The sequence below is a fragment of the Manis javanica genome, chromosome 10, assembly GCF_040802235.1.
Source record: "Manis javanica isolate MJ-LG chromosome 10, MJ_LKY, whole genome shotgun sequence".
In the NCBI taxonomy this organism is placed as follows: Eukaryota; Metazoa; Chordata; class Mammalia; order Pholidota; family Manidae; genus Manis; species Manis javanica.
The window spans coordinates 26,651,516-26,668,387 of NC_133165.1; the positions used below are offsets into that span (position 1 = coordinate 26,651,516).

General features: G+C 43.5%; 1 pseudogene; it reads right to left on the reverse strand.

Moving 5' to 3' along the window:
* The window catches only part of LOC108398737 (sestrin-3-like), a 60,437-nt pseudogene that overhangs the window by 14,371 nt on the left and 29,194 nt on the right, over positions 1–16,872 (reverse strand).

Consider the following 16,872-nt stretch of genomic DNA (forward strand, 5'->3'; position numbering starts at 1 on the left):
AGAAGATATAACCATTCTAAACATATATGCAACCAACACAGGAGCATGAGCATTTGTGAAACAAATAATAACAGAACTAAAGAGGGAAATAGACTGCAATGCATTCATTTTAGGAGACTTCAACACACCACTCACCCCAAAGGATAGATCCACCGGGCAGAAAATAAGTAAGGACACACAGGCACTGAACAACACACTAGAACAGATGGACCTAACAGACATCTATAGAACTCTACATCCAAAAGCAACAGGATATACATTCTTCTCAAGTGCACATGGAACATTCTCCAGAATAGACCACATACTAGCTCACAAAAAGAGCTTCAATAAATTCCAAAATATTGAAATTCTACCAACCAATTTTTCAGACCACAAAGGTATAAAACTAGAAATAAATTCTACAAAGAAAAAAAAAAAGGCTCACAAACACATGGAGGCTTAACAATATGCTTCTAAATAATCAAAGGATCAATGAACAAATCAAAATAGAGATCAAGGAATATATAGAAACAAATGACAACAACAACACAAAGCCCCAACTTCTGTGGGACGCAGCGAAAGCAGTCTTAAGAGGAAAGTATATAGCAATCCAGGCACACCTGAAGAAGGAAAAACAATCCCAAATGAATAGTCTAACATCACAATTATCGAAAATGGAAAAAGAAGAACAAATGAGGCCTAAAGTCAGCAGAAGGAGGGACATAATAAAGATCAGAGAAGAAATAAACAAAATTGAGAAGAATAAAACAATAGCAAAAATCAACGAAACCAAGAGCTGGTTCTTTGAGAAAATAAACAAAATAGATAAGCCTCTAGCCAAACTTATTAAGAGAAAAAGAGAGTCAACACAAATCAACATAATCAGAAATGAGAATGGAAAAATCACGACAGACTCCACAGAAATACAAAGAATTATTAAAGACTACTATGAAAACCTATATGCCAACAAGCTAGAAAACCTAGAAGAAATGGACAACTTCCTAGAAAAATACAACCTCCCAAGACTGACCAAGGAAGAAACACAAGAGTTAAACAAACCAATTACGAGCAAAGAAATTGAAATGGTAATCAAAAAACTACCCAAGAACAAAACCCCGGGGCCGGACGGATTTACCCCGGAATTTTATCAGACATACAGAGAAGACATAATACCCATTCTCCTTAAAGTGTTCCACAAAATAGAAGAAGAGGGAATACTCCCAAACTCATTCTATGAAGCCAACATCACCCTAATCCCAAAACCAGGCAAAGACCCCACCAAAAAAGAAAATTACAGACCAATATCCCTGATGAATGTAGATGCAAAAATACTCAATAAAATATTAGCAAACAGAATTCAACAGTATATCAAAAGGATCACACACCATGACCAAGTGGGATTCATCCCAGGGATGCAAGGATGGTACAACATTCGAAAATCCATCAACATCATCCACCACATCAACAAAAAGAAAGACAAAAACCACATGATCATCTCCATAGATGCTGAAAAAGCATTTGACAAAATTCAACATCCATTCATGATAAAAACTCTCAGCAAAATGGGAATAGAGGGCAAGTACCTCAACATAATAAAGGCCATATATGATAAACCAACAGCCAGCATTATACTGAACAGCAAGAAGCTGAAAGCATTTCCTCTGAGATCAGGAACCAGACAGGGAGGCCCACTCTCCCCACTGTTATTTAACATAGTACTGGAGGTCCTAGCCACGGCAATCAGACAAAACAAAGAAATACAAGGAATCCAGATTGGTAAAGAAGAAGTTAAACTGTCACTATTTGCAGATGATATGATACTATACATAAAAAACCCTAAGGACTCCACTCCAAAACTACTAGAACTGATATCGGAATACAGCAAAGTTGCAGGATACAAAATTAACACACAGAAATCTGTAGCTTTCCTATACACTAACAATGAACCAACAGAAAGAGAAATCAGGAAAACAATTCCATTCACCATTGCATCAAAAAGAATAAAATATCTAGGAATAAACCTAACCAAAGAAGTGAAAGACTTATACTCTGAAAACTACAAGTCACTCTTAAGAGAAATTAAAGGGGACACTAATAAATGGAAACTCATCCCATGCTCATGGCTAGGAAGAATATTGTCAAAATGGCCATCCTGCCCAAAGCAATATACAGATTTGATGCAATCCCTCTCAAATTACCAGCAACATTCTTCAATGAATTGGAACAAATAATTCAAAAATTCATATGGAAACACCAAAGACCCCGAATAGCCAAAGCAATCCTGAAAAAGAAGAATAAAGTAGGGGGGATCTCACTCCCCAACTTCAAGCTCTACTACAAAGCCATAGTAATCAAGACAATCTGGTACTGGCACAAGAACAGAGCCACAGACCAGTGGAACAGATTATAGAGACTCCAGAAATTAACCCAAACATATATGGTCAATTAATATTTGATAAAGGAGCCATGGACATACAATGGCAAAATGACAGTCTCTTTAACAGATGGTGCTGGCAAAACTGGACCGCTACATGTAGGAGAATGAAACTGGACCATTGTCTCACCCCATATACAAAGGTAAACTCCAAATGGATCAAAGACCTGAATGTAAGTCATGAAACCATTAAACTCTTGGAAAAAAACATAGGCAAAAATCTCTTAGACATAAACATGAGTGACCTCTTCTTGAACATATCTCCCCGGGCAAGGAAAACAACAGCAAAAATGAGCAAGTGGGACTACATTAAGCTGAAAAGCTTCTGTACAGTGAAGGACACCATTAATAGAACAAAAAGGAACCCTACAGTATGGGAGAATATTTTCATAAATGACAGTTCCGATAAAGGCTTGACATCTAAAATATATAAAGAGCTCACACGCCTCAACAAACAAAAAACAAATAACCCAATTAAAAAATGGGCAGAGGAACTGAACAGTTCTCTAAAAAAGAAATACAGATAGCCAAGAGACACATAAAAAGATGCTCCACATCGCTAATTATCAGAGAAATGCAAATTAAAACTACAATGAGGTATCACCTCACACCAGTAAGGATAGCTGCCATCCAAAAGACAAACAACAACAAATGTTGGCGAGGCTGTGGAGAAAGGGGAACCCTCCCACACTGCTGGTGGGAATGTAAATTAGTTCAACCATTGTGGAAAGCAGTATGGAGGTTCATCAAAATGCTCAAAACAGACCTACCATTTGACCCAGGAATTCCACTCCTAAGGAGTGGTATTCCACTCCTTAGGGTAAGGAATTTACCCTAAGAACGCAGCAATCAAGTTTGAGAAAGACAGATGCACCCCTATGTTTATCGCAGCACTATTTACAATAGCCAAGAATTGGAAGCAACCTAAATGTCCATCGGTAGATGAATGGATAAAGAAGATGTGGTACATATACACAATGGAATACTACTGAGCCATAAGAAGCGGAAAAATCCTACCATTTGCAGCAACATGGATGGAGCTGGAAAGTATTATGCTCAGTGAAATAAGCCAAGCGGTGAATGAGAAATACCAAATGATTTCACTCATCTGAGGAGTACAAGAACAAAGGAAAAACTGAAGGAACAAAACAGCAGCGGAATTACAGAACCCAAAAATGGACTAACAGGTACCGAAGGGAAAGGAACTGGGGAGGATGGGTGGGCAGGGCGGGATAAGGGGGGGGAAGAAGAAGAGGGGTATTAAGATTAGCATGCATGGGGGGGAGGGAGAAAGGGGAGGGTGGGCTGCACAACACAGAGAGGACAAGTAGTGACTCTACAACATTTTGCTATGCTGATGGACAGTAACCGTAATGTGGTTTTTAGGGGGGACCTGATATAGGGGAGAGCATAGTAAACATAGTATTCCTCATGTAAGTGTAGATTAAAGATTAAAAAAAAAAAGAAAGAAAGAAAAGGGGGATTACTCCTTGATAGGATAAAACTATTGGTAAATCAAAGATTAACGGATGCTTTAAATATCCTTAATGTTGATCACTTAAAGGGTGTCAGATGATTAGCTATGGAGGTACTCTTTTCTGATAATATGCCTTTCTCTTAATTAAAAAAAAAAAAAAGAAGCAGTTCCTGTGTGCTCACCTCCAATGAGTTCTACACAGTGGTACAGAGGGCATGTCAAAGTGTGGGCAAAGGGTCTGTTTGTTTCTATGCAGAAGATCAAGGCCTAGCTTGGATACCCAGAAAATGAACTAAGATACGATATGAGGAGGAGCTTCTGGCATCAGCACTCTCTGGAAGACTCGTGCTGGGGGATGATCATCAAAAAGCCTCCACAGGGATCTGGGCGATGCTGCGGTTGTGGCTGCGTCCACTCACCGTTTCCTGGACTTGCCATAAGAATGAGGAGGGAGATGTCTAGGCTGGCATGTGCATACAGTGAGACAACGAATTTGACTGGATCTGTACTAGTTTGTAACATTAGGAAGTTTAATGGCAAAATAGTAAAGAAAAGCAGCAAGGAAACTAATTTCAAAGATGGAGCTAGAGGGTATTATGCTAAGTGAAATAAGCCAGGCAGAGAAAGACAAGTACCAAATGATTTCACTCATATGTGGAGTATAAGAACAAAGGAAAACTGAAGGAATAAAACAGCAGCAGAATCACAGACCCAAGAATGGACTAACAGTTACCAAAGGGAAAGGGACTGGGCAGGAGGGGTGGGAAGGAAGGGATAAGGGCAGAGAAAAAGAAAGGGGGCATTATGATTAGCATGTATAATGTGGAGGGTGCATAGGGAGTGATGTGCAACACAGAGAAGACAAGTAGTGATTCTACAGCATCTTACTACACTGATGGACAGTGACTGCAATGGGGTTTGTTGGGGGGACTTGGTGAAGGTGGGAGTCTAGTAAACATAATGTTCTTCATGTAATTGTAGATTAATGATAACGAATAAAAAAATATTTCAAGTGTATAATACACTGTTTAGTCAGAGAATAAAATCTCTCTAGATGTTTTTAACATTAGGAAGTTTAAAGGCAAAACAGAAAAGAAAAACAGTTAAGGAAATTAACCCCAAAGTTGGTGCCTGCAAGGGATGCGTTCTCTATGTTGTTGTCATTAGCGAGATCACACACACCGAAATTGTTGACTGCTATCAGCTTGAATCCGTTGGATATTTCTGGGTCTCTCTCCGGATTGATGCCACTACCAAATACAAAGCTTGCCAGCACATGATAATGTGCCGGTAGGACCACAGCGTGTACCAGTTCTGGCAGAGACCAGTTATTTTCTCCAGTTTTGACAAGTTGCTGAAATGAGAAAGTAAAAGTGAAAATGAAAATCAAGAATACTACAAAACAATTTTAGAAAGCATGGAAAATCTACCAAATTTCATATATAATACAATTTTATAGCAATAAACTTAAAATTCCCTTTTAAAAATGTCTCTTATATTAAAGATATGGGTTTTGGTCAATGCATGAAAACTATGAAACCTAACAGTGAATTATATTGTGGCTTATTCTAAATTCCTTATATATACAATGGAACTTCTACATTCCAAAGCACTTCTACATATTATTTATTTATTATTTTTTATTCATTTTATTATCATTAATCTACAATTACATGAAGAACATTATGGTTACTAGACTCCCCCCTTCACCAAGTCCCTCCCCACAAACCCCATTACAATCACTGTCCGACAGCATAGTAAAATGCTGTAGACTCATTACTTGTCTTCTCTGTGTTGCACATCCCTATGTCCCCCCCACATTATACATGCTAATAGTAAGGCCCCCTTTCTTTTTCCCTGTCCTTATCCCTCCCTTCCCACCCCTCCTGCCCAGTCCCTTTCCCTTTGGTAACTGTTAGTCCATTCTTGGGTCTGTGATTCTGCTGCTGTTTTGTTCCTTTAGTTTTCCTTTGTTTTTATACTCCACATATGAGTGAAATCATTTGGTACTTGTCTTTCTCCACCTGGCTTGTTTCACTGAGCATAATAGCCTCTAGCTCCATCCATGTTGTTCCAAATGGTAGGATCTGTTTTTTTCTTATGGCTGAGTAATATTTCATTGTGTATATGTACCACATCTTCTTTATCCATTCATCTACTGATGGACACTTAGGTTGCTTCCATTTCTTGGCTATTGTAAATAGTGCTGCGATAAACATAGAGGTGCATCTGTCTTTTTCAAACTGGGCTGCTGAATTCCTAGGGTAAATTCCTAGAAGTGGAATTCCTGGGTCAAATGGTAAGTCTATTTTGAGCATTTTGAGGAACCTCCATACTGCTTTTCACAATGGTTGAACTAATTGACATTCCCACCAGCAGTGTAGGAGGGTTCCCCTTTCTCCACAACCTCGCCAACATTTGTTGTTTGTCTTTTGGATGGTAGCCATCCTTACTGGTGTGAGGTGATATCTCATTGTGGTTTTAATTTGCATTTCTCTGATGACAAGCGATGTGGAGCATCTTTTCATGTGTCTGTTGGCCATCTGGATTTCTTCTTTGGAGAACTGTCTGCTATTTGCTTTTTGTTTGTTGAGGTGCGTGAGCTCTTTATATATTTTGGATGTCAAGCTTTTATCAGATCTGTCATTTATGAATATATTCTCCCATACTGTAGGGCACCTTTTTGTTCTACTGATGGTATCCTTTGCTGTACAGAAGTTTTTCAGCTTGATGTAGTCCCACTTGTTCATTTTTGCTTTTGTTTTCCTTGCCCAGAGAGATATGTTCATGAAGAAGTCGCTCATGTTTATGTCCAAGAGATTTTTGCCTATGTTTTTTTCTAAGAGTTTTATGGTTTCATGACTTACATTCAGGTCTTTGATCCATTTCAAATTTACTTTTGTGTATGGGGTTAGACAGTGATCCAGCAAGTTATTATATTTACACACTGTAGAAAACAAAAGGACTAAAGTATGCCCTGTATAAACACAGAGTGACAAAAACCTGCAAAGGCAGAAATATTAAGAATAAAATATGGGACTAGCATAGTGTTTACACCATTTATACTACTAGCTAATCATTTAAACTGGAAGTAAATCTAAAATCACATTCATGTTCAGTGCCATTTGGAAGCAAGTAGCAAAGAATACACCTCTCTTTTGCACTTTCTTTGTAATGCCACAGAGGAGCATAAATTAGTCAAGTTAGACGACCTGTAAATTAAAAATTAGTAGTTCTAACGTAGTAGTTTTCTGTGTTCTATGGAATTGAGATATATGTGAACCAGCATGTCCTGAGTCTCTGTCTTCCCTTTTTATCACTATTGAAATTCTACCAATTTTTCCTTTAAGAGCCAACTCAAATGCGGGTCCTTTGGTGTTCTTGCACTCCTACCACCTCCCAAGCTCTTCTGTGAATGTAAGTCTTTTCTTCTTAACATTCACAACAGCATTTTGTTTCTCTCATAGCTATTAACAGATTATCATTATCTCATCATTCCTTTCAGACCATAAATATAGCTCCTTAAGGAGAAGGATCAATTTCTAAGAAAATATCTGTAGCATTAGAGTACAGCAACATGAAAATCACACATACTCATATATATTTGTTGAACTGAAATGAATTAAGGAGACAGGAGTCTGGAACAGGCCCTTCCATCTCTTTTCATTCAACAGGGCGAGAGCATCCTGCAGAGTAGATGCAGTTCTCTGTGCTCTTACCAACAGACACCAATAAATTAAACTAACAAAATGAACACAGTTCTGGAACATCAATTCACTACCTTCCTTGTGCTCTCTGCGTTCCCTATGGGACAAATATTCACTTTTCCCCATTTGTTTATTTTCTTATGTTGTTAAAACAAGTAATATCTGCAATTTCATATAATTGGTACTGTTTTCCGAGAAATCAGGAAAAGATACTGCATGCTGTGACACTAATCTTGAACAACAAAGGCTCCTATATATAATCTCTTTAAAAATGTTGAGTCCTTTCTTTAGAGATGCAGTACTACAAAATGCACAGTATTGTTGAATATGCTATTATTTGGGCTAAAGACCAAGAAAATGAAGAGAGAACTATGTCTTTGCACCTGAGATAATACAAGTCCATAGTAACTACCTAACTCAATGTTCCCCCATTAACATATAGATAATATACTTTCCTACCATTAATCATAAGATCTCTTTCCAGGTCTCAAGTATTAAGAAGGGCTTTACTTCTATATAAATGTTCAGTTTTGCGTAGTAATAAAAAAACTCGGTGAATTTTAGAAAGCTTTATCTATTAAAATTATCCCCCAATTAGATCAAAAGAAATTAGGATTTGGAGTTTTAGAAAGTAAGACTCCCATTAGAGAAAATTATAGCTACATAAAATTCTGATATTACTCATTATATTGTTGATCGCTACCAGTCTTTAAGAGAAACAAAAAAATATGCTGTGAATGTAGTTCCCTTGGTATATAAGGGAAAAGTAGAATTTTAAATCAAACCTCTATACTCAGTGAAGGGTCCCCACCAGTAAGATGGCAAACTTCCGGCTTCTCTTGGGGGGGGTGGGGAGGTGGGGGGGTGGGGAGGTGGGGGTGGTGGGTCCTCAGTTCCCGCCGGCGCCACCTGAAACCCAATCACCTCTCACCCCCCTCCCAATCCCAGCACCTAGCCAACAGCCAACAGCCCCGTAGAAGTGACACCTCAATCAATTCATGCCCCTTCCTATATAACCCAGCACCTTTCTCTAATAAAGCAGAACTCTCCGGTGAATTGCTGCTGTGTGTCGCTCCTTTCCTTTCATTGGTGCCGAAACCTGGGAGACAGGACACCCCAACTGGGCCCCGTCTTCCCCCTGACACCAGCAGCAGCTTGCCTTCGTCCTCTTTTTCCGGCGCTGGCTCATCACACTCACCACTCCTCTCTGGCCTTTAGGTAAGTTTTCCCCCCAGAGTGGGCCACTCTTCCCCGAGCTATCGCAGTGCCATTGACTGTGATCGTCCGGCAAAGCCCTGACGCTCGGGGATGAGGAGGGAACTCTCCCCGCCTCAGGCCTTCACGGCTGCGGCAGACCCTCAGGCCCCTCCTCCAACAGCCATAAATCCCCGCCTCAAGCCTTTACGGCTGCGGCGGATGCTCAGGCCCCTCCTCCAACAGTCATAAATGCATTCACCACCCCTTCCATCAGTGCTGAAACTTTTTAAGCAAAATTTCCCCGGGGTGAGCCACTCTTATCCGAGCTATCGCAGTGCCATTGACCGTGATCGTCCGGCAAGGCCCTGACACTCGGGGATGAGGAGGGAACTCTCCCTGCCTCAGGCCTTCACGGCTGCGGCAGACTCTCAGCCCCCCCCCCTCCAACAGCCATAAACGAGGTGACTCCTTTGCGGATGAGAACGCTCCCTTTCCCCGCCCCCTCCTCCTTCTGTTCCGTCCGCCGAAATCTGTTCTGTCTGCCGAAAACGCCTAGCGCTAGGTACCTCGTGACTCCGGCACTCTGCCTTCTTAGGGAAGTCTGGGTGACGACCCACACTTCCTAAGAAATTCCGACTCGTATACGAGTTTCCGCAGACCACCAAGGATCATCGGGGACACCCTTTGTCTCCTTGCGGTCTGCTTCCAGTCTGAGGATCTCCGTTCGTCTTCCCCTGTTTGTCTCCTTCTCTGTCCTTTAGCCATGGGAGCCTCCTCATCCCTCCCTGAAAGTTCACCTCTTGAATGCCTGCTTAAGCATCTGGCTACCCTCTCCCTGACGCCTGATATAAAACCAAAACTTCTCCATAAATATTGCTCCCAAGATTGACCGACATACCCCCTAGACAATAACAACAAATGGTCCGCAGGGGGAACTCTTGATCCTAACATCACTCGGGATCTTTTTAACTACTGCCAGCGCCTTAAAAAATGGAAGGAGATTCCCTATATCAAAGCTTTCCGCTTCCTCCTCTCCCCGCCCCCTCCCAAGTTCTCCTAGCCTGCAAGCCGCTGCCCCCGCAGAAGCCTCCTGTTCACTCCCTTCCCCTTCTTCTCCTACAACAGCCTTTCTCCCTTCCTCCCCCACCATCTCCTCCCCCATCTCACCTCCTCCGCCTTCGTCCCCCGCAGATTAAGCCTGAGCCTTTCAGCCCCCCCTTTAACTAGGTCCCAGGGGCCTCCTCCGTCTTTGCCCTCATCACCTGTTTCTCCCCTGTTAGGGACCACCTTTGTCTTCTCACATGTTTGTAGGGAGAATGGGAAAGCACCTTCCCCCATGTCTGAACGCAGCATGAGAAAGCACAAGCTAGAGAACAACCGGTGCAGTCCTTAGAAGTTATCTGTCCACAAAACATATCTTGCCAAGACTCCTCACTCTGAAAATAGGGAGACCTTGAAGATGTGTAAAAACACCGCCCCTGCTTCTAGATATGCCCTTCCCCCACTTGCCGATGTGGCAGGAATAGAGAACAAAGAACATTCTGTTTATACATTCCATAAGCAATTAACTAGAGCCCTGCTGTAGCTCAGTTAGTAGAGCATGGGACTCTTAACCTCAGAGTCATGAGTTCAAGCCCAACTAGAGCGGCAGAAGTAAGCAGCTGGGCTGCTAGCTGGCAACACGTGGGTCTGATTCTATCTTTATTTTCTTTGCCCCCCTTCTGCACTTCAGGACCTGCTCGACTAGGCACAGCTAGACCACGTCACTCCCCCACAGACTGAGCCAGAACCCTTCAGTCCCCCTCAGACTCGGTCCCGAGGGCCTCCCAAAATTATCGCCCCCCTCTGGGAGGTAGCAGGATCCGAAGGCATCGTGTGCGTTCATGTCCCTTTCTCTTTAGGAGATTTAGCCCAACTAGAGAAACACCTAGGTTCCTTTTCCACTGATCCCACAACACACATCAGGGAGTTTCAATGGACCCCCCAGTCTTACAGCCTCACACATCGTGACATTTTCATGCTCCTGGCCAATACTCTCCTCCCTGAAGAGCGTAGATGAGTTTGGGACTTCGCCCAAACGCACGGTACCGAAACCCACAGGACTGACCCCACCTATCCCCCTGGCCCCACTGCTGTCCCCGAACAAGACCCACAGTGGGATTATAACACCGCCGTGGGTCTCCGCTCTCGAGATATTTTTGCCTCCTGCTTAATAGCAGGTCTGAAAAAGGCAGCTTGTAAAGTAGTCAATTTTCAAAAGCTCCAAGACATAATTTAAAAGAGAGATGAAACCCCTTCCGAGTTCTTAGACTCACTCAAGCCCTATTACAGTATACCAGCCTGGACCCAGAAACACCTGAAGGAAGACACGTCCTTATGACATACTTCCTAGCTCAAAGCTACCCCGACATTAAAGCTAAACTCAAAAAGTTGGAACAGGGCCCTGCTACCCCACAGACTGAGATCCTAACAGTGGCCTTTAAAGTCTTCCATAACCGGGAGGAGGAGAAAGAACGCTCTAAACAAAAGGCTGATCAGGCCAATTTCCAAATGTTGGCCCAGCTGATAAAACCACAACCTGGGCGCCCCTCTACAAACAAGCCCCCCCCCCCCCAGGAGCTTGTTTCAAGTGTGGAAAAGAGGGACATTGGTCAAGGGCATGCCCCTCCCCCAGATCTCCTACCACCCCATGCCCCAGATGCCACAAAATGGGCCACTGGGGGTCTGATTGCCCAACCACCCGAAGGGGAGGCTGGACGAACAACCCCCATCCTAAGCCCGCCGTAGTGGGGCTGGCAGAAGAAGATTGACGGGGCCCGGGAGCTTCTCGCCTGACCATTTCCATCACCAAACAGGAGCCCAGGGTTACTTTAACAGTAGACGGTCGCCCCATCCCCTTCCTCCTAGATACAGGAGCCACCTTCTCAGTCTTGCGAGAATACCGGGGCCCTACCATGCCTGCCATTACTCCTATAGTCATGGTAAGAGGTAAACAGATTTTCCCATCAACGCCCCCCCCTTTTATGCACAATCCTAGACAATCCCATACCTTTCTCCCACTCCTTCCTGGTTATGCCCCAGTGTCCCATCCCTTTACTAGGACGAGACATCCTTTCCCTCCTCCACGTTTCCATAACTATATCCACTCCCACAGCCCCCAGTGCTCCCTTTCTGATTGCCCTCATAGCCGACAACCCCCCTCTACCCAATGAAAGCTCCGGTTCTGCCCTCATACACCCTCTAAATCCCAAAGTTTGGGACATTACAAGCCCCTCCGTGGCCCTATGTCCCCCTGCTTCTATCAAATTACGTGACCCCTCTCAGTATATCTGTCAGGCCCAATACCCCCTAACCACTTCAGCCCTCATAGGCCTCCAACCCATCATTCAAGATCTCTTAAACAAAAATTACCTCAGACCCACTCACTCCCCATTTAATACCCCCATATTAGCTGTTAAAAAAACCAACGGATCTTTCCGCCTTGTCCAAGACCTTCGCCTCATCAACATAGCCGTTGTCCCTATCCATCCCTTAGTTCCACATCCATACAGCCTTTTATCACAGATCCCTGCCTCGGCATCACACTTCTCAGTCCCAGATCTCAAAGACCCATTTTTCTATCCCTCTAGACCCCTGCCCCCAAGATTTTTTCATCTTCACCTGGACGGACCCATACACAAGACATTCTGAACAACTCACTTAGACAGTTTTGCCACAAAGCTTCCGAGATAGTCCCCATATTTTTAGACAGGTCCTAGCTCAGGACCTCAAACAGTTTCATCATGATCACCCCAAGTCCACCTTATAATACATAGACAATCTTCTACTCTGCAGTCTCTCGTGGGAACAGTCTCGACACTGCCTCCCTACTTAACCTTCTAGCTTCCGGAAGTTACCGAGTATCCCCCGTCAAAGCTCAAATCTCTTCCCCTTCTGTCACTTACCTCAGATTCCTTCTATCTCAACAAAGAAAGTCCATTACCTTAGACAGAAAATGGCTCCTCTCTGACCTGCCCATTCCCAAAACCAAGACAGAAATCCTTTCCTTTCTAGGCCTGGCTAGATATTTTAGAACGTAGATCCCTAACTTCTCCCTGCTCCCTGTTGGCAAGACCCCTATACGACCTCAGCAAGAGCCCCCCTAAAAAACCATTATCCTCCTCACCCCGACACTCCTTCATTAAGCTCTGTCAAGCCCTTGTGGAAGCCCCAGCTCTCTATCTTCCTGATTTGTCGAAGCCCTTCTCATTATACATTCATGAGAGGTCCAGTCAAGCTCTAGGAGTCCTAAGCCAATATTATGGCCCATCCTTTGCCCCAGTAGCTTATCTCTCCAAGCAATTAGACCCCACAGTTTGGGGATGGGCCCCCTGCCTACGAGCATTAGCCGCTAGACAGCTCTTGCAGAAAGAAGGTCATAAACTGACATTCATGGCGCCCCTTATTCTGTCCCCACATCACCTAAAAGATCTCTTAACCTACAAAAGTTTACACTCTCCCTCCCTCCAGACTCCTGACTTTACTGTCCTCTTTCCTCCAAAATCCCATTCACCCCCTTTGCCATCCATACCCGAATCATGACTTTTTCCTCCTTTACTGCTCTCTCGCTTTTTTTCCTCATTCCTATTGTCTTCCCCACCACCCCAGCCTCCTTTGTATGGCGATTCAAAGTCAGAGAGACTTACACACAGCATCAAACAAAAGTTACTGCCCCCATTGCCACACCAGACTGCCCTCTGAAAAGCTGCTCTGAGTCTTTATACCTCCACTTTCCTCCCTCCACTGAAGTGTTCACTAGCAGCTACCCTTATTCTCTCTACCTCTGCTTCCTCTATGACCAAAAACAAGCCTATTGCAGGCGATAGCCAGACACCTACAGGAGATGTCCCTACTGGTCTTGCGCCATTCACTACATGGGTAACTTCCAGTACCCACAGTATTACTACTCCAACCGTTTCATGAAATATCCCAACGGCTCATTCTCCTTATCAATCCCAGATCCCTGGGACTCTCGATGAGCTGCCAGAGTCACAGCCTCAGTTTACTATGGGGGGGTCCTTGACCCCCCACGGTACCCTTCATATCTCTCAAAAGTATGTTCCCTCTCATTCCCAAATCTCTCAAGTTGCATCAGATAGCAGACATTATGAAAAAGTCATTATCCAAACTCTTGACAGCGCCTCTTCATCTTCTTATCCCCGCCCCTCTTCCCATTTCTCCTACTCTTCATTACAGCTCATTCAGGACACCACCATCTTTTTCAACCACACCCTCAACACTGCCAATTGTTTCTTGTGCGCATCACTACAGCGCCCACTGCTAGCCGCCGTGCCCCTTAATATTTCCAACTACTCCTTCCATGCAGAAAGAAAACCCCTCTGCCCCCTGGCACACATACCCCTATGGGAACCAGAATACGCAGATAATCTCACCATCCACCAATGTGTAGGCCCAACTCCACCCCCCTCCAGCGCACTTCACTGCCTCTCTATCTACACCCCTACCTCCGGCTCTAAGACTTTTACGCAACCGGGACACTTCTTTTGGTGTAATGGCAATCTTTTCAACTCACTGCCTCTCAGCTCCGATACACCCTGCATTCTCGTCACCCTAACCCCACAGCTTACACTTTACAGCATGGCAGAATTTCTTGAGCTCCAACCTCCCTTGCCCTCGCGCACAAAAAGAGCTGCTTTCCTTCCCATCATGGTCGGTATCTCTTTGATCACCTCAGCCATTGGGGCACGGTTTTCGGGAGAAGCCTATGGGCAGTTAGAGATCTCAACGCCACACTTGAGGGAGCCCTGACATCCACTGCCGATTCCCTAGCCTCTCTCCAAAGACAGGTCACTTCGCTAGCTAAAGTCACCCTTCAAAACCGGCGGGCCCTAGATCTGCTTACAGCCGAGAAGGGTGGCACCTGCGTCTTCCTCGGGGAAGAGTGCTGCTATTACATCAACGAATCCGGCATTGTAGAAACTGACATTACCAAACTCACCGACCTTGCCTCCAGTCTCCACTCTGCTTCCAATTCCAACCCATTCTCTTCAATACTAACAAACCCCCTCCTCACCTGGCTCTGGCCCATCGCAGGCCCCATAATAATCATTCTTCTCACCTGTCTCTTCTTACCCTGTATAATAAAGTTCATCAAATCCCAAGTCAGAAAAATCTCTAATCAAGCTTTCAACCAGCTTTTACTCAGGAACTACCAGCTTCTGGCCACAGAAGATCCCTCACCCTCAAGTGACCTCCTCACCACATGCTGAGATGGACCCCTCTCTCCACTGGAAACTGTTCCTGGAAACAATGGCCGCAGACGCCTGGCTCCTGACACCCATATCCTCTTAGCCAACCTATGGTTACAGGGAACCTTCATTGATTTCCAAACCTGAAGAAGTCCACATCTACTCATCCTTACTGTGGGGAGTCCTATCAACCCTTTCCTCCCAATCCTCAAGCCCTCACTCCCTTCTCCGCCCCTGTTCAGCAGGAAGCAGCCAGAGAGAAAGCAACGTCCACAACCCCATAGAGGAGAAAGGGGGGAATGAAGGGTCCCCACCAGTACGATGGCAAACTTCCGGCTTCTCTTCGGGGTCCTCAGTTCCCGCCGGTGCCACCTGAAGCCCAATCACCTCTCTCCCCCCTCCCAATCCCAGCACCTAGCCACCAGCCACCAGCCCCGTAGAAGTGACACCTCAATCAATTCATGCCCCTTCCTATATAACCCAGCACCTTTCCCTAATAAAGCGGAATTCTCCGGTGAATTGCTGCTGTGTGTTGCTCCTTTCCTTTCACTCAGCATCAATATCTAGGTTGTAACTAAATCAAAGGCCTTTAGGTTATTCTAATGGAACACAGATTGACAGGATAGTTTCCAGATCTTTCAAAACAGAATAATTAACAAAACACAGGCCATTTGCTCAGCTTGAAGGAATCAGGGAAAAACATTAGATACAGTTGATTTCTGGAGATTTACAAAATCTCTAGATGGCATTTTAGCCATCTAAAAACCAGTATTTCTTTATACACCGAGTAGTCAAAAATAACAAGAACTCATGCTTTTATTTAAATTGAAAAAGTATCTTTCACCCAGTTTCCTGAGAACACAACCAAGCAAAATTAAAGTATGATTTTACACTGAACTATATAAACTTCAGTTTTAATGACATTTAAAAGAAAAGCAGAAGTTTTTGTTTTTAGTTTTGAAAATGGACAGTTGTTTTAATTTTTGCCTAGAATAAATAATCTGATCTGTATAGCAAATTCTCATTAACCTCATCTCTGCTATATTTTTTGTCAACCTCTCTTTATCCAGAAAACTACAAAATTGTGCTTTAATGTATACAGGGAAATGTAAAACCTATTGTAATCAAAATTAAAACCATGAATTGTTATGCTTATTTAAATATGATTCACAAACTTATTGATATCAGAACCTCCTTATATTGTTAAAAATTACTGACCCCAAAAGCTTTTATGTGGGTAATATCTGTCAATTACCGTATTAGAAATTAAACCAAATAAAAATTTTAAGTATTTATTAATTAATATAACAAATAAAAATAGAAATAAACTCATTACAAATGGATTTGGGGTGTAAAGGAGTGTAGAGAGCATCAAGAGTCAGGAAAAAGAACTAACACTTAACCTGACTGCCTAGAGCAAGAGCCACCCAGTTTTTGTATAAACTACCCGAGGCTAAGCTTAGAAATGCGCCTGCTCTAAGTTAGATAACTAGAAGTGGGCAACAGCCTGGGGACGAGATCCGTGATAAGTCACGTAGACATGCTTGGGTAAGCAAGAGATAACAATTGAAGCGGTCAGGCAACTGGCATGTTCCCTAAAAGGTTACAATGTTTCCCATTGGTTACAATATAGAATGTGTTTTAAATTTATTGGTTGTAGAAATGCGCGGGCTTCGGTGTAACGGCTGTGAAAACCCTATATAATCCAGACCTAAAGTTGACTGGGGGTCGACTGCTCTGACCTGGCCTGTGTGTCAGGGGAGGTGCTGTCGGCCCCAGCTAGCTGGCTGAATAAAGGCTTTGCTTGTACTTACATCTCCATGCCTGTGT